Source organism: Hylobates moloch, unplaced genomic scaffold (genome assembly GCF_009828535.3).
Source record: "Hylobates moloch isolate HMO894 unplaced genomic scaffold, HMol_V3 SCAFFOLD_9, whole genome shotgun sequence".
In the NCBI taxonomy this organism is placed as follows: Eukaryota; Metazoa; Chordata; class Mammalia; order Primates; family Hylobatidae; genus Hylobates; species Hylobates moloch.
The window spans coordinates 6080965-6099546 of NW_026652284.1; the positions used below are offsets into that span (position 1 = coordinate 6080965).

At 47.1% G+C, this 18582-nt stretch overlaps 1 long non-coding RNA gene across 1 annotated transcript in view; it reads left to right on the top strand.

Annotated features, from left to right (window-relative positions):
• Positions 1-2784: 2784 nt before the first annotated feature.
• LOC116813892 (uncharacterized) overlaps positions 2785-18582 on the top strand; it is a 22780-nt gene continuing 6982 nt past the window's right edge. The window contains exons 1-3 of the long non-coding RNA XR_009214953.1: positions 2785-2991; positions 5526-5706; positions 7643-7842. This is a non-coding gene — a long non-coding RNA (uncharacterized LOC116813892). The remainder of the gene's footprint in view (positions 2992-5525; positions 5707-7642; positions 7843-18582) is intronic.

Consider the following 18582-nt stretch of genomic DNA (forward strand, 5'->3'; position numbering starts at 1 on the left):
ATACAGAGGCTTTTCACTCACTGTCCGTGTTACCAACAGTATCTTAGTAGAGTCAAGAGTTTTGTTTTTAAATTTTTTATTTGATTTTTAAATAAAGAGGTCTCACTAGGTTGCTGCAGCTGGTCTTGAACTCCTGGCCTCAAGTGATCCTCTCCCACCTCAGGCCTCCCATGTTATTGGGATTATAGGCATGAGCCACCACACCCAGCCTCAAGCATTTTCTTTCTTTTTTTAAATTTATTTATTTTTATTATTTATTTATTTATTTATTTATTTATTTTTTGAGATGGAGTCTCGCTCTGTGGCCCAGGCTGGAGTGCAGTGGCATGATCTTGGCTCATCACAACTTCTGCCTCCCAGGTTCAAGCAATTCTCCTGCCTCAGGCTCCTGTGTAGCTGGGATTACAGGCACACACCGTAACGCCCAGCTAATTTTTGTATTTTTAACAGAGATGGGGTTTTGTCATGTTGGCCAGGCTGGTTTCGAACTCCTGACCTCAGGTGATCCACCTGCCTTGGCCTCCCGAAGTGCTGGAATTACAGGCTTGAGCCACTGTGCCCGGCCTCTTTTTTTTTTTTTTTTTTAAATTATAGAGACAGGTTCTCACCATGTTGCCCAGGCTCATCTCGAACTTCTGAGCTCAAGTAATCCACCTGCCTCAGCCTCTATAAATGCTGGGACTATAGGCATGAGCCATTGTGCCTGGCCTCCTTCAAGCATTTTCAAAATTTCTTATGAATAGGAGTGGCAGAGGGTGGTATTGGAGCATATCTCTTCAACCTCGTCTGTCCTCCTCACTCTCAGATATGTCTGATTATATTGAAAGTTTAAGGTTGTTGCTAAGCCTAGAATGGTGGTCACTGGGGAGAATCCCAAGAACGTCACAGATGCTGTTTCTTCAATGAAGGCAGAGGGGAGTTCTCACTCCAAGCAATGAGCTTACTCTAGAAACAGCCTATCTGTTGGATTCCTGCATTTCATATGAGGTTTGAGTAACTACTTCCTTGCAAACAATATGAAAAAACAAAAGTTTCAAGGTTTAGAATCACCATGGCAACGCCCCAGATTCCCTGCCGTGCCCAGGTCTTGCAGTGGTAGGAACTGCTCATGCAATTTTTCGGAAATTGGCCAAAGCTTCAAGACCTACAGGGTTTCCCATTTGGTGCTCAGAATGTGAATTTTTTTTTTTTTTTGAGACAGAATCTTGCTGTGTCGCCCAGGCTGGAGTTCAGTGGCACGATCTTGGCTCACTGCAACTTCCGCCTCCCGGGTTCAAACAATTCTCCTGCCTCAGCCTCCTGAGTAGCTGGGACTACAGGCATGTGCCACCACGCCCCGCTAATTTTTTTTGTATGTTTAGTAGAGACGGGGTTTCACCGTGTTAGCCAGGATGGTCTCGATCTCCTGACCTCGTGATCTGCCCACCTTGGCCTCCCAAAATGCAATGTGAATTTTTATAGTTGCCAAGGCAAAGTCTCCTGTTATATGGGTATAGTGGGTTGAATCGTGGCTCCCAAAAGTGATGTCCAAGTCCTAACCCCCAGAACATGAGAAAGGGACCTTATTTCGAGAATGGGTCTTTGCAGCTGTAATGAAGGATCCTGAGATCATCTTGGATTGAGGATGGACTCTAGCTCCACTGACAGGTGTCCTTATCAGAAAAAGGTAGAGGGAGATTTGAGACACAGACACAGGGGAGACGGCCATGAGAAGACAGAGGCAGAGATTGGAGTAAAGCAACCACGGGCCGACAAGTCACCAAAACCAGAAGAAGCAAGGAAGGAGTCTGTCCTAGAGTCTTCAAAGGGAACGTGGATCTGCTGACATCCAGATTTTGGACTTCTGACCTCCAGAGCTGTAAGAAAATAAATTTCTATTGTTTTAAGCTACCAAGTTTATTACAGCAGGCTCAGGAAACTAATACTCTGGGTGACTTCTGCTCCTCCACCCCATGCCTCTGCATGCTTGGGTTACAACAGAGAGTGCTTTCCCCTTGGTTGAACAACACTTTTTTTCTTGAGAAAAGAAAAGAAAACATAAGAGTAAAGCAGTTTTTGGAAGGGTTACTCAGCCAGCTAGATCGTCAGAATCAACTCTGGGAGGAGTGGGCTGTGCCTGGGCCACAAACAACCATCCTAGGGCATCCCGGGAGAGTCATTCTCCTTAACAATAGCTCTGGGCATGGCTCTGTATTCGTCTGTTCTTGCATTGCTGTAAAGAACTACCTGAGACTGGGTCATTTATAAAGAAAAGAGGTTAAATTGGCTCACGGTTCCACAGGCTGTACAGGAAGCATGGTTGGGAGGCCTCAGAAAACTTACAATCATGGCGGAAGGCGGAGGGGAAGCAGACACGTCCCACGTGACTGGAGCAGGAGGAAAAGAGAGCGAAGGGGGAGGTGCTGCACACTTTCAAACAACCAGATCTCACGAGAACTCACTCACTATCACGAGAACAGCAAGGGGGAAGTTTGCCCTCATGATCCAATCACCTCCCGTCAGGCCCCTCTTCCAACACTGGGGATTATAATTTGACATGAGATTTGGGCAGGGCCACAAATCCAAACCGTACCAGGCTCCACATTTTGTTTGTTTGTTTGTTTTTCCCCCTGTCCTTCCCTCTACCTGAAGCTCATTTGAAAGCTAGTTTCCATTGCTGCTATTCCTTCCTTACTTTGGTCAGAATCCTCTTTTTGTGGTATCATAAATGGTTTCCATGGAAACAAAAGGTTGGGATAGAACAGTGCCAATGTGCATGTAAACTTCAGAATTAAACAAGGGCTGTTGTTTTTGCCTGTCATGGAGCTCCGTTCATTCTGAACATGTCACCGGGGACTTTGGAATGTGTATCCGTAACTCCCTGATTTTCAAACACATTCCAGCCTGCCTGACTCATGAAGCGTGGAGCGACCCAGGAACATCCCAGCTCGTCATGTCCCACATTCTTCAGGCTTTCTCTTAGTTCTGGCATGTGCATGTAAATGTCAACAGGTGAGGTGAGATTTGCTGTAAAGAAGCAGATGGTCCCACAGGGTAGGCTGTGGGAGAGATGGAAATTCTAGCAGGAGATATCACAGCCAAAGACTAGCAATCTAGGCTTATCATTTGTTTAGTGCGTCAGAACCAGTGAGTCGAGGAGGAAAGCAGACCCAAGGCTATGCGGTTGCCCTCACGACCGGGAGTTTACATTTGCTTCCTGCCAGAACCAAGGACATAGCGACCGATGTGCACAGACTTCTCCAAGGTTGTTTAGTCATTGGCAAAAACAGGCCTTCACCCATCCTTGAACTGGGCCCGAGTAACTGAGATGTGCCGCTAGTGGAGGAACCCAGGTGGAGGTTCTGAGTCCCTGAAGCTCTGCATCTTTACTTTACAAGAGATGCTGCCTGGAAGTTCTTACTTCAGAGTGAGAGGTGTGGCCGTGTTATCACCCAGACTAGAACACTTTTCAGAGTGTGAAGAGCCACTATTAATTATAGGGCAATGGCTAGAATCTGGTCTGTCCCTGGAGAAGAGGGACATCCGACAACCCTATCTTTATTTTATTTTTTAGACGGAGTCTCGCTCTGTCACGCAGGCGGGAGCACAGGGGCGTGATTTTGGCTCACTGCAACCTCTGTCTCCTGGGTTGAACTGATTCTCCCACCTCAGTCTCTCAAGTAGCTGGGACTACAGGTGCCCGCCACCAGGCCTGGCTAATATTTGTATTTTTGTAGAGATGGGGTTTCACCATGTTAGCCAGGCTGCTCTTGAACTCCTGACCTCAGGGGATCCACCTGCCTCGGCCCCTCAAAGTGCTGGAATTACAGGCGTGAGCCACCACGCCCAGCTGGCTGTAACCCTATCTTTAGGCCAACTTGTACCCGGCTCCACTATGGAACTCAGTGTCGAAGTGCCCTGGCTTCCTGCCCTGGTTCTGGAGATGGGTGGTGACAATGGCTGCACAACAATGTGAATGTACTAATGGTCACAGAACTGTGTCCTTCACAGTGGCTAAAATAGTACATTTTATGTTATGTCTATTTTACCCCAATGAAAACAAATAGCAAATGTTCTGATATTCCCTCCAAACCTGCTGCTTCTGCTGACTCCTCGTCTCAATTAATTGTGGTTGTGTCTTCCGTTTGCTGAAGCCAAAGACCTCCCTGCTCTCTCAGAGCCCATGTCTGGCACATCAGCGAATCTCGTTGGCACTGCTGTCAAACACAACCATCTAGGATCTCCCCGCACCTCACGCCACCCACCACGCTAGTCCGTGGATCCCTGTTTCTCTATTGGATATAGTAATGGTCACATAGCTGGACTTCTGCCCTGGCACTTCTTCAGCCCCTTGTTAGAGGAATCCTGCTAAATGTTGGATGATTTACCCCCACCTCCTGCACCCCCCGCCACACACACATAGGAGCTCTACTGGCTCCTCATAACTCTCAAGGTGCCAGCCTGTCTCTGCCATGACCTGAAAGCCCTCCGTCATCTGTCTCCCGCCCTTCCCTCGCTGACTCTATCTGCCACCCTCTCCCTGTTGTCCACGGTGCCCCAGCCCCACAGACCTCCTCCTGTTCCTCAGACTCCCCAGGGATGCTCCTGCCTCAGGGCCTTTGCCCTGGCTATTCCCTCCCGCTATGATGCTCTTCCTGAATCTGCATGATTCAATGCCCACTCCCCCATTCTCAGCCTGTCCCCATATCTCAGTGAGCCCTGCCCGGGCCACCCTGGAAAATCTCAGCATCCCAGGCTGGGTGTGGTGGCTCATGCCTGTAATCCCAGCACTTGGGAGGCCAAGGCAGGCAGATTGCTTGAGCTCAGGAGTTTGAGACCAGCCTGGCCAACACGGCGAAACCCCATCTCTCCTAAAAATACAAAAATTAGCTGGGTGTGTTGGTGCGCGCCTGTAATCACAGCTACTTGGGAGGCTGAGGCAGAAGAATCGCTTGAACCTGGGAGGCAGAGGTTGCAGATCGTGCCACTGCACTCCAGCCTGGGCGACAGAGCGAGACTCCATCTAACACACACAAAAAAAGCTCAGTATCATCCTCCCAGCACTTCTTGTCCTCCTTGCTTCTCTTGTTTTTTTTCACATTCACACATATGACAATCCAGCATTCTACATATTTTATTTATCTTATTTATTTTCAGTCTTCTCCACTCAAATGTATGATATTTAAGGCAGGGGTTTTAAAATGTCTTGTTCTCGGCCAGGCATGGTGGCTTACACGTGTAATCCTAGCTCTTTGGGAGGCCGAGGCAGGTGGATCACCTGAGGTCAGGAGTTCAAGACCAGCCTGGTCAACATGGCAAAACCCCATCTCTACTAAAAATATGAAATTAGCCAGGCGTGGTGGCGGGCGCCTGTAATCCCAGCTACTCAGGAGGCTGAAGCAGGAGAATCGCTTGAACCTGGGAGGCAGAGCTTGCAGTGAGCCACTGCACTCCAGCCTGGGTGACAGAGTGAGACTCCGTCTCAAAAAAAAATAAATAAATAAAAATAAATAAATAAAAATAAAATGTTCTCTTTTTTCCTCCAGTGCCCAGATCAGCGCCTGATGTATACTTGGCACACAATAACTACTCTTGAAATTCATGAAGGAATCTGGACATTTAGGGGGTTCCTCAGAATCCGCCGCTTTTAGGGAAGATTCTCTGCCTGATGTGTGAGCACTCTAACCTCTTCATCTGTGCTCAGTCCCCTTGCAATGCTTCTCTAAGGTCGGCCTACATTTCACTTAATTAAGTGGCTCTCCACTGGGGGCGCTCTTCCCCTTGCAGGGGACATTTGGCAATAAATGAATAAATGGGGACATTTTTGGTTCTTACAAGGGAGGCGAGAGGTGCTACTGGCATCTAGCGGGTAGAGGCCTGAGGTCCTGCTATTAATAAATACCCTATATCATGCTCTGGAAAGCTTCCCATAACAAAAAATTATCTGGACAGATGTCAACTGTGTCGAGGCTGAGAACCCCTGATCTACGCTGACCATATTAGGAATGATCTAGTCTGCATTTAATAAGAGGGAAGTCTTTTGGGGGCTGTTATGGGTTGAATTGGGTCCCCCCAGTTCATATGTTGAAGGCAAGTCCTATGCCCAGGACCTCAGAATGTGCCTGTATTTGGAGATAGGGCCTTTGAAGTAATTTAATTGAAATCAGGCTGGGCATGGTGGCTGATGCCTGTAGTCCCAGCTACTCAGGAGGCTGAGGCAGGAGAATCACTTAAATCTGGGAGGTAGAGGTTTCATTGAGCCAAGATCGCACCACTGCTCTCCAGCCTGGGGGACAAGAATGAAAGGTTGTCTCAAAAGAAAAAAAAAAGAAATCATTAGGGTGGGTCCTAATCCAATATGACTGGTGTCTTTTTTTTTTTGAGATATAGTCTCGCTCTGTGGCCAGGCTGGAGTGCAGTGGCGTGATCTCGGCTCACTGCAACCTCTGCCTCCCGGGTTCAAGCATTTCTCCTGCCTCAGCCTCCCAATTAGCTGGGACTGCAGGCACCCGTCACCACATCCGGCTAGTTTTTGTATTTTTAGTAGAGACGGGGTTTCACCATGTTGGCCAGGATGGTCTTGATCTCTTGACCTCGTGATGCTCCCGCCTTGGTCTCCCAAAGTGCTGGGATTACAGGTGTGAGCCACCGTGCCCGGCCTTGGTGTCCTTTTAAAGACGGGAGATTCGGGCTCAGGTGCACACAGAGGGAAGATGATGTGAAGACACAGGGAGGAGATGGCCACCTTTTGGGAGTGATGATGCGTCTGCAAGTTGAGGGATGTCGAGGCAACCTCTGCAAGCTGCAAAGACAAGGAAGGATCCTCCCTTACAGCCACCAGGGAAAGCATGGCCTTGGGGATGCCTGGGTTTAGATTTCAAGCCTCCAGAACTATGAGAGAATATATATATATGTATATGTATTGATACATATATATGATATATACATATGCATATGTACATATATATGTATCTGTACATATATACATATGCATATGTATATATACATATGCATATATATATATCAGTCTCTGTCACCCAGGCTGGAGTAGAGTGGCATGATCCTGGCTTATTGCAGCCTTGACCTCCTGGGCTCAAGCAATGCTCCCACCTCAGCCTCCCAAGTAGCAGGACTACAGGCACATACTGCTATGCCTGTAATTTTTTGTGTGTGTATTATTTTTTGTATTTTTCTTGGAGATGGGGGTTTCACTATGTTGCCCAGACTCAAACTCCTAGCCTCAAGTGATCCTCCTGCCTTGGCCTCCCAAAGTGCTGGGATTACAGGCGTGAACCTCTGTGCCCCACTGAGATTTCTGTTGTTTTACCCAGACTTTGGTACTTGGTTAGGGCAGCTGGGGTAAACTAATGCCAGGGCAGAGCCAGTGCTAAATCCAAACTTGATACTAATGGGCTCTATACCCTGTGATGATTAAGGTGTCTTGGAAAAAGAAAGGGTCTTACCAGGACAGTGGTTAGATACTCCCGTGGCAGGAGAGGCCAGAATGTGTAGTCTGTTGGCCATCATGAGGCTCATGACCTGGAGCTGGCCAAGAACATTTGTATAATAAATGTTCAAAGCCACCAGTCACCAAAGCCTTTCATGGGTAAATGACCCCAGCACAAAGTGTTTTTTGCTAATATTAACTTTGGTTCTATTTCAGATCAATAAAGGCAAAAACCAGGAGATCCCTTAAATCCTGCTGAGCCTGTCATAGCTATCAAATTATACCCAGATAAAGCTTCTGGTGGCTAATGACATGGCCATCACCCAGCGTGGACGTGGGCAGGAGGGGCTCTCCGGGAGCATCTGGTCTGCTGTGGAGACACTTGTCATCTGGAGGCTCAGTGGCTCTAATGGAGGGTGAGGCTTTGAACGCGATTATCTCCCCCCATAAAAAAATAAATAAATAATAAGGATAATTTAAAAATAAACAAAGATCTGGATTTGCAGGCTACTTACTGTCCCAGGACCAAGATTAATGGCCAGTGGCAAGTTTTCGTGAAGATCTTCTATAGCCCGATTAGCCGTGCTGGGAGTCCAGAGCGATAATGTCTTTTCACATATAAAAGATCCTATTGATTTCCTGTTAGTATTATCCTGAAAATGTGCAGTGTATATCTATGAAGCAGAGACAATCTTCCATCACTTGTTTTATGGGAAGAGAATGGTTATTGTATCTCTTCCCATAAAATATAATCTCTTTTTCTCTTCCAAAATCTACTCGTCCCTCTGGGAATTTCCACTTGTAATCTGTGGAAGTGAATTGATTTTTTTATTTTGTTTTATTTTTTGCATGTGCCGGTATTTTTATATTTGGCTTCTCTACATTTTCTCATTGTTCTCTGGAGTCTGGCTTTTCTAGATTGTTATTTGAGGTTGTCTAAAAATAAGTAAAAAAAAAAAAAAAAAATCAGTCCCATTGAAACACGCACAGCCATGTACCCGACAGCGGGTGTCAGGTTCCTATGACTGCTCCCACTGCGGCGCCCCACCTTTCTGGCCCGTCGGGGGCCGGCGTTTGTAAATTCCTCGGAGGGCTTCGGAGGCAGTAAGAGGTTGCCTGGTGGGTTCCAATAGGATGCCGATGCAAAATACCAAGTCACTGAATGAAGGAAGTGCTCTTCCTGCTGACTGGGGTTCTCAGCGTTATGTCTGGGCATTTCTTCAGGATCAATTAAGACACAAGGGCAGAGTCCTGCATATTTAAATACTGTGCCCTGAGTAGCGGCTTCCTAAGCTAATGAGTTTGGCTGAGAAGACCCCAGCAATGCAGTCCTGTCCAGAACTTAAACAGAGAGCTTTGCAAACTGGAGCTCCAGCTATGAAGCCAGTCCTTGTGGTTCTGCCTGCACCTCTTTATTAACGTAGCTCTCCCTTAATTCTCCTACCTACAACGGCCCCACGCTTTGAGGCCCAACCCCTCTACCAGCCTCTTTCACACTTTCTGCCCGCTGCCGATCTCTGTCTCTTCCCTGAGCTCCTGTGGTAGTTAGGGATTGCACCATTCTGGCCAGCATTTAATTACAACCACCTTTTATTGCTCTCCGCTTATTGCACCTGTGCTATTCTACAGCGCTACATGCTGCGTCTTCCAGATTCACCTTGTTCTCACTCCTTCCGCTTCCACACTATGCCTGGGGCCTATCAAATTTATTTTGCACTATTGACAGATGATTTTTAAATATATATATAATAGTTATATTGTATAGCGTAAATATATTATAAATTATAACATAAGTATATTATATTAACATGTATAGTATATATTATAACATGAATATATAAGGTAAATGTAAATCTTGATGCTATGGTTCCCCAAATTCATATGAATTCATATGAATTGTAACCCCTAGTACCTCAGATTGTGACTCTATTTGGAGATAGGGTCTTTCAAGAGGTAATTAAGTTAAAAGGAGGTCATTAGGGTGGGCTGTAATCCCACACGATTGCTGTCTTCATAAGAGATTAGGGCCAGGCAAGGTGGTTCACGCCTGTAATCCCAGCATTTGGGAGGCCGAGGCGGGAGGATAACCTGAGGCCAGGAGTTCGAGAACAACCTGGCCAACATGAAGAAACCCCGTCTGTACTAAAAATACAAAAATTAGCTGGGTGTGGTGGTGTGCGTCTGTAGTCCCAGCTGCTCGGGAGGCTGAGGCAGGGGAATCACTGGAACCCGGAGGGGGAGGTTGAAGTGAGCTGAGGTCACACCACTGCACTCCAGCCTGGGGGACAGAGTGAGACCCTGTCTCAAAATAACAACAATAAAAAACAAAAAACAAAAACAATAAAAGGGGGTTCTGTGGGGTAGCAACGAGGCTGGAGAATACTGAAGTTCTATCCCAGATGTAATGACAACAAAAAGTCCAAAAAAGTCACACAAAGCTAATGGTCCTTGCTCAGGAAACACTTAAGCCAACAGAACCCATAACGCTTTTATCTAGACTTCCTAGAACTGTACTCATTGCTAGGGATAAACTCAATTATCAAAACTCATTGACTCTGAAATGTAACTTGCATATACTGCTGCCCATTCCAATTCATCAGATAGGCAGCTGTTCCACGGTTAATGTAATCACTCCTTGCCACGTTATTAATCTGTTTTCTAAGTATGAAAGGATGACGGTGTGGCTTCTGTGATGCAGATGTGGACATTTGTCAGGTCACATCTGGCCAGGGGTTTGTCACATCATGACTTCATGAAGAAATCAATTCCCGTTTCCTTCAGCTGATCTTAGGGCCATCTTCACAGGCTTGATTTTCTGGATTGTAATATAAAAATTAAAGTTCAGCCCATGTGATTTATGCAGTTTTCTTTCCTTTCCTTTCTTTCTTTCTTTCTCTCTCTTTCCTTCCTTCCTTCCTTCCTTCCTTCCTTCCTTCCTTCCTTCCTTCCTTCCTTCCTTCCTTCCTTCCTTCCTTCCTTCCTTCCTTCCTTCCTTCCTTCTCTCTCTCTCTTTCTTTCTTTCTTTCGTTTTTTTTAGACGGAGTCTCACTCTGTCGCCCAGGCTGGAGTGCAGTGGCGCGATCTTGGCTCACTGCAAGCTCTGCCTCCCAGGTTCACGCCATTCTCCTGCCTCAGCCTCTTGAGTAGCTGGGACTACAGGTGCCTGCCACCATGCCCGGCTAATTTTTTGTATTTTTTAGTAGAGACGGGGTTTCACCATGTTAGCCAGGATGGTCTCGATCTCCTGACCTCGTAATCCACCCGCCTCGGCCTCCCAAAGTGCTGGGATTACAGGCATGAGCCACTGCGCCCGGCCGCCTATGTCCTATTTCTTTCAGAAGTTAACAGCACATAGTGCATGTTCACAAGGTCCCCACAAAGCAAGGAGGGGAAGGTCTATAATTCTGTCCAGCTTTTGTGTATAGACACATTCATAGAAAGAGGAAGAGCTAGGCATAAAGTCCTATCCATCCATGCCTAGGGTTGCAGGTTACTCTCCAAGCCACATTAGCAGAAATGCCACTGGGCCAGGGCTAATTGCCAAGCAATCACACCCCAGGCCTTTGCTGGGGTCTTGTGCATGGCATATGTCTCTCCTAAGTCTGTGAGAATTAAGCTGAAGTCCAGGTGGGCATAGTGGTGCATGTCTGTAGTCCCAGCTACTCGGGAGGCTGAAGCGGAAGGATTGCTTGAGCTTGGGAGATGGAGGCTGTGGTGAGCTATGATTGCACCACTGCACTCCAGCCTGGGTGACAGAGCGAAATCCTGTCACTGTCACACACACACACACACACACACACACACACACACACACACACACAGAAAGCTAAAGTCCTTCTGCAAAGTTTGGCACAAATTTCCTTGGACCTTTTTTGCTTCAGAGGCCTGGGCAGAGGGTTCCCCAAACATGGGACTTTACTGCTTTCTTAAATGTGCCTTTCAATATTCAACATCAATCTGTGAATCCACAGTAGATTTTTAAAAATTTTGGTTTTGGCTGGGCGCGGCGGCTCACGCCTGTAATCTCAGCACTTTGGGAGGCCGAGGCAGGCACATCATGAGGTCAGAAGTTCGAGACCAGCCTGACCAACATGGTGAAACCTCGTCTCTACTAAAAATACCAAAATTAGCCAGGCGTGGTGGCATTCGCCTGTAATCCCAGCTACTCAGGAGGCTGAGGCAGGAAAATCGCTTGAACCTGTATTTTTTTTGTTTTGTTTATTTTTATTTTTATTTTATTTTTTTGCGAGGGAGTCTCACTGTTGCCCAGGCTGCAGTGGAGTGATGTGATCTCGGCTCACTGCAACCTCCACCTTCTGGGTTCAAGTGATTCTCCTGCCTCAGCCTCTGAGTAGCTGGGATTACAGGCGCACGCCACCACGCTAATTTTTTTGTATTTTTAGTAGAGATAGGGTTTCACCATGTTGGCCAGGCTGGTCTCGAACTCCTGACCTCAGAGGATCCTCCTGTCTCAGCTTCCCAAAGTGCTGGGATTATAGGAATGAGCCACCTTGCCTGGCCCTAAAAATTTTTTTTTTTTTTTTGAAACAGTGTCTCACTCTGTCACCCAGACTGGAGTGCTGGGGTGCGGTCATAGCTCACTGCAGCCTAGAACTCCCAACCTCAAACAATCCTCCCACCTCAGCATCCCAAGTAGCTGTTACTACAGGCGCACCACCATACCTGTAAAATTTTTTTGTAGGCCAGGCATGGTGGCTCATGCCTGTAATCCCAGCACTTTGGGAGGCCAAGGCGGGCAGATCACCTGAGGTCAGGAGTTCAAGTCCAGCCTGGCCAACATGGTGACACCTCGTCTCTACTAAAAATACAAAAATCAGCTGGGAGTCATAGTGCATGCCTGTAGTCCCAGCTACTCAGGAGGCTGAGGCAGGAAAATTGCTTGAACTTAGGAGGGGGAGGTTGGGTGACAGTGAGACCCTGTCTCAAAAAAAAAAAAAAATTATTTTTTGAGACTCCTGATCTCAATCAGTCGTCCCACTTCGGCCTCCCAAAGCGTTGGGATTACATGCATGGGCCAGTGGATGTATTAAATGCCCATGAGATAAGTGAATCAAGAAAGTGAGGCTAAATTTTCCCCATCAGAATATGCAAGCTCTTCCTCATTACATGCCTCCTGCCCATCCCCCAACTTGCCAATACACACTGAGATTTTGGGTCTCAAATCCCTATCTATTTTCGGAGAAAAAGGTGATTCCCTTGGAATCCTGATGCAGATGGATGTCGTGTTGAGATGTGGGTCTCCTGATTCTCTGAAGGTACAATTCTTTTTCTTGTAAGGTTCCATAACTAGATTAATGAGTCAGTATCATCTAGTCTGATTATCTGTTTCATCAGAGATTCGTCATAGATTTCCTATGTTTCTGATCAGTTACCATGGATACTGCTTTTGTTATCACAGTTCTCCATAACCGAAGGCTGCACTTTTGTGGGCTTCACCCACTGTAAAAATTAATCTGTGCAAAGCTCTCAGGATACACCTTGTTTGTTTGTTTTTAATTCTTTTTAATAGAGATGGAAGGATTGCAGGTCCAGGGTAGTGGTAAGGAGGGGAGCTGAAATAAATTTCCCATATGCCTGTTCATTATCAAACATTTGCATCTCACCTTCAACTCCAAGCATACATTTCCAGTGTGGTTTATGCTTTGGAGACATTTGGCTCTGAGGATGCTGGGGTTTGGAGACAATCATTTCCTTCCTCCTCCTCTCATGCTCATCTCATCGCAGTAGAATTACTTGCTTAGCTGTCTGTCTTCTTTCTTCCCTCAATAATACTGTGGATTCAAGTTATCATTGTCTCCCCAAAGTGGCTCAGGGCACAGAGAGTTCTCAACATGTGTTCAGCGAATGAATGGCTCTTTTCTTGTATTTCTCTCCTCTTACTCAGCTGAAAAGTGCAATTACATCTAAGATCCCTGTTTAAGACAGGACTCTTCTGGTCGTAAGAAAAAAACAGGCTGGGCGCAGTGGCTCATGCCTGCAATCCCAGCACTTTGGGAGGGCGAGATGGGCGGATCACGAGGTCAGGAGATCGAGACCATCCTGGCTAACACGGTGAAACCCCGTCTCTACTAAAAATACAAAAAATTAGCCGGCCTAGTGGCGGGCGCTCCTGTAGTCCCAGCTACTCGGAAGGCTGAGGCAGGAGAATGGCGTGAAACCGGGAGGCGGAGCTTGCAGTGAGCCGAGATCGCTCCACTGCACTCCAGCCTGGGTGACAGAGCGAGACTCCGTCTCAAAAAGAAAGAAAGAAAGAAAGAAAAAAACAAAAGATACTCAAGGAACGAGAGCCTGGTGGGTGATGAAGGAGATATCCAGGCACAGGAGCCCAGGAAAAGCCAGACAGGCGGATTAAAGTCTTGGAGCCGCAAAAGGACACTTCTGGATTCAGGGCTGCCCCAGGGGCCGCGGGAGCAGGAGTGTGTGGATTTCACTCGGGTGTTCTGCCCTTGACACAGTCATGGGCTCCTCCAGGCCTCCTGTTCCCTGCTCTCTCCTGCTGTATCTCGCCTGTCAGTCTGCATCTACTTTATACATTCATCCGATCCACATTTCTTCTTCATAACTTCAGTTGCACAGGGCCCACTGTGGCCTCTCTGGCTTCTTTCTACGTTATAATGTTTAAAGGTCAACTTTTTTTCTCCAAGTTTTATTTTAGATTTGGAGGTACCTGTGCAGGTTTGTTACGTGGGAATATTGTGTGATGCTGAGGTTTGGGGTACAATGGAACCTATCACCCAGGGAGTGAGCACAGTACCCAAGAGTTAGTTTTTCAACCCTGTCCCCCTCCTTCTCCTCTCTACTCCTCTCTAGGAGGCCCCAGTGTCTTTTTTTTCTTTCCTTTTTCCTTTTTTTTTTTTTTTGTTGTTGTTTTTTTTTTTTTTGCTTTAAGACAGGCTCACTCTGTTGCCCAGGCTGGAGTGCAGTGGCACTCTGGCGAACTTCCCAGGCTCAAGTGATCCTCCCACCTCAGCCTCCCTAGTAGCTGGGACCACAGGCGTGCACCATCATACCTGGCTAATTTTTTTTTCTTTATTTTTAGTAGAGATGAGGTCTTGCTATGTTGCCCCAGGCTGGTCTTGGTCTCCTCAGGTCAAGTAATCCTCCTGCCTCCGCTTCCCAAAGGTCTGGGACTACAGATGTGAACCAACATGCCCGGCCCCCCAGGGTGTATTGCTGGCATCTTTATGTCCATGAGTACCCAAATTTTAGCTCTCACTTATAAGTAAGAACATGTGATATTTGGTTTTCTGTTCCTTCGTTAATTTGCTTAGGATGATGGCCTCCAGCTGCATCCCTGTTGCTGCAAAATATATGATTTTGGAAGATGGAACACTTGAGGCCAGGAGTTCGAGACCAGTCTGGTCAACATGGTGAAACCCCATCTCTACCAACAATACAAAAAATTAGCTGGGTGTGGTGGTGCGCACCTATAATCCCAGCTACTCAGGAGGCTGAGGCAGGAGAATCACTTGACTCCAGGAGGTGGAGGCTGCAGTGAGCTGAGATCGTGCCACTGTACTCCAGTCGGGTGACAGGGTGAGACTCCACTTAAAAAAAAAAAAAAAAAAAAAAAAAAGACATGATTTTGTTCCTTTTCATGGCTGCGAATATCAACTTTTAACATTAACTGCCCCATTCTCTCAAGCTTACGGTTTCTTCCTTCAAATGCCCCAGGCAAGAATCTGACTGGTCCAGTTCATTTTTTTTTTTTTTTTTTTTTGAGATGGAGTCTTACTCTATTGCCCAGGCTGGAGGGCAGTGGCACTATCTCGGCTCACTGCAACCTTCTCCACCTCCTGAGTTCAAGTGATTCTCTTGCCTCAGCCTCCCGAATAGCTGGGACCACAGGTGTGTGCCACCACGTCTGGCTAATTTTTGTATTTTTGGTAGGGACGGGTTTCACCATGTTGACCAGGCTGGTCTTGAACTCCTGACCTCAAGTGATCCGCCCTCCTCAGCCTCCCAAAGTGCTGGGATTACAGGCATGAGCCACTGGGGCCGGCTACCTCATCTTTCTAAACCAGGATGATGCACAGTCCCTGGATTGGCTGTTCTAGGTCAGGAGACCCACAGTCCTATCAAATATGGCTAAGGGTCAATGTCATATGCTACAAAACATGGCTGCCCATAGACAGTTTTCACCAAAGGATAAGGCGGGTCATGGGGACTGTCATTTAGAGTGGTTGGTAACACTCTCCCCATTGTGCAGCAGCAATGTGGTGCAGTGGTTTGACCCCAGCTGGGCAGGGAGGGGGCTGCTGAAGCCAATCAAGCTAATTCCACTCCTTCCCCTTGCCTGTTCTTGGTCAAAGAGGTCAAGGTTGGGCCAGCAAGTGGCATTCCTCTGTGACAGGGAGAGGTTCAGGGATGGGTCTGCAGATCAGTTTGATGTTTTCTCAAGGACATTGTTGAGAAGGAAATGTCCTTGTTTTTAAGGAACGGCCGTAGGGAGAAGTGGTCTCTCTTCCTTTGGACATTGCTGTGTACAAATAAATGGGAGAGCCCCAAGCTGCAGCAGCCATTCTTACTTCTGCCCCAAGGATGACATCACCAGCTCAAGAGGGCAGGACTCAGAGCATGGCAGGGAAACTGAGGCAGAGCCAGTGGAATAGCTAGGTCCCAAAGCCCACCCTTTCTCTTGGCCTCCGGTCATTTGATCCACTAAATGTCCTTATTGTTTAAGCCAGTTTTGGGCTTTTGTAATTTGCAGCTAAAAGCATGGCTGGGAGTAGGGGGCGGGCTGGGTAGGGGGTGCCTGTGGGCCTGGCGGGGAATGTATAGGGCATAATTTCAAATGGTGAATTCTGAATATTATGCAGGGGGCGGGCCAGCTCCACAAGCAGACAGCCGAGAAATCACAGAGGGCCCTGTACTTGGCTTAATGCTTTGCTGTCTTAAAATTCCTATTAAAAATTTTTTTTTTTAATTTTATTTTAGAGATGGGCTCCCGATCTGTTGCCTTGGCTGGAGAGCAGTGGTGTGATCATAGCTCACTACAGCCTCGAACTCCTGGCTCAAGCAGTCCTCTTGCCTCAGCCTCCCAAGTAGCTGGGACTACAGGCGTGCACACTCATAGATGCCTAATTTATTTATTTTGCAGAGATCGGGTCTCAGTATGTTGCACTGGCTTCTCTTGAACTCCTAGGCTCCAGTGATCCTCTGACCTTGGCCTCCCAAAGTGCTGGGATTACAGGTGTGAGCCACTATATCCAGTTATGCATTTTTAACAAGGGGCCTGCATTTTCATTTTGCACCAGGCCCTACAAATTATGTAGACAGTCCCAGGCAGGTGACAGAACATTTAGAAAAGGAGTGTGTAAACTGTAAAGCACTATACAAAAGCATCCTGTCCTTCTCCCCGGGGACAAAAGATACTATGTGAGCCTCCTATGCCTGGTTTCATGGGTCTTCCTGCCAGCAAACCTCCCATCCACACGCTCCAACTGTCTGCTGCCTGACCCCTGATAGCCTGCACAGACAGTGGGTCAACTCCGACCCACTGTGTTCCCATAGGAACGTGGAGAGATAGGTAGAGAATTCATTATCCATTGAAGTTTGTTTTCCGTTTTCGGAAGTTTTGGGAAGTATAAGACCAAAGTTAAACTATTTAATTAACAGCTAAACAAATGAGTAAAGCGCGCACACACACACACACACACACACACACACACACACACGCACGCACACATGAACTACTATGTTTGCTGGGCCTGAATTAAAATCTATTGGTCTGGGCCAGCCATGGTGGCTCATGCCTGTAATCCTAGCACTGTGGGAGGCCGAGGCGGGCGGATCATCTGAGGTTAGGAGTTCAAGACCAGCCTGGCCAACTTGATGAAACACCATCTCTATTAAAAATACAAAAATTAGCTGGGCGTGGTGGCACATGCCTGTAGTTCCAGCTACTCGGGAGGCTGAGGCATGAGAATCGCTTGAACCCGAGAGGCAGAGGTTGCAGTGAGCCCAGATTGCGCCACTACACTCCAGCCTGGGACTCTGTCTCAAAAATCTGTTGCTCTGTTCGGAATCTTCCTCTGCCTTTTAGGGACCTACTTTAGACTCACGGGCCCGACTATCCTACCTTTATCTTTGTGTGCGTGTGTTTTTCCCACTGAACGTGGGCTCATGTGTCACAGGTGAAAAGAATGGCTGTCTGATTCAGCCTGTCCCTGCATCCTGCTAATGTGGTTCCTGTGAGTGAGTGTTGCTTCGGAGATAATGAATGCATCCCATTTAGTGCAAAAATATACCTTGTCACCGGTCACATGGCAAATGTAACCATAAAAAGTTTAAAATGCTATTATTTAAAATTTATTTTCTCATAAAAAATGGTTCCTGAAATGATCATAATTTGAAGAACTTACTTCATAGTTACAATACATTATGCCCGGGCCCAGGCCTAAGGCTGGTAATCCCAGAGCCAAGGGGGAGATCTCAGTCCTGGTTAGGACTGGGTAGCCTCGGTCCCTACCACCCCTTCCTTTACGGAGCCTCCACTCCGTGTCTGTTTCATTTGCATCAACCCAAAATTGTGACTGCAGATGAGCCCATTTTACACTATTGCCTCCCCATTCCCAAAATGGCTTTTTTTTTTTTTTTTTGAGACAGGGTCTCACTGTCTCCCAGGCTGAAGTGCAGTGCTGCGATCTCAGCTCACTGCAATCTCTGCCTCCCAGGCTCAAGCGATCCTCACACCTCAGCCTCCTGAGTAGCTGGGACTACAGATAGGCACGCACCATTATGCCCAGCTAATTTTTTTTTTTTTTTTTTAGAGAGGAGGTTTCGTTAAGTTGGCCAGGCTGACCTCAAACTCCTGAGCTCAAGCAATCCTCTTGTCTTAGTGTCCTGAGTAGCTGAGACTGCAGGTGCACACCACCATGCCTGGCTAATTTTATTTTATCTAATTTTTTTGTGGAGATGAGGTCTTGTCACATCATTGCCCAGGCTGGTCTTGAACTCTGAGGCTCAAGTGATTTTCCTGCCTCGGCCTCCTGAAGTGCTGGGATCACAGATGTGAGCCACGATGTCTCACCTCAAATGGCATTTTGTGTGTGTGTGTGTGGTGTGTGTGAGTGTGGTGTGTGTGTGGTGTGTGTGTGTGTGGTGTGTGTGTGGTGTGTGTGTGCAGTGTGTGG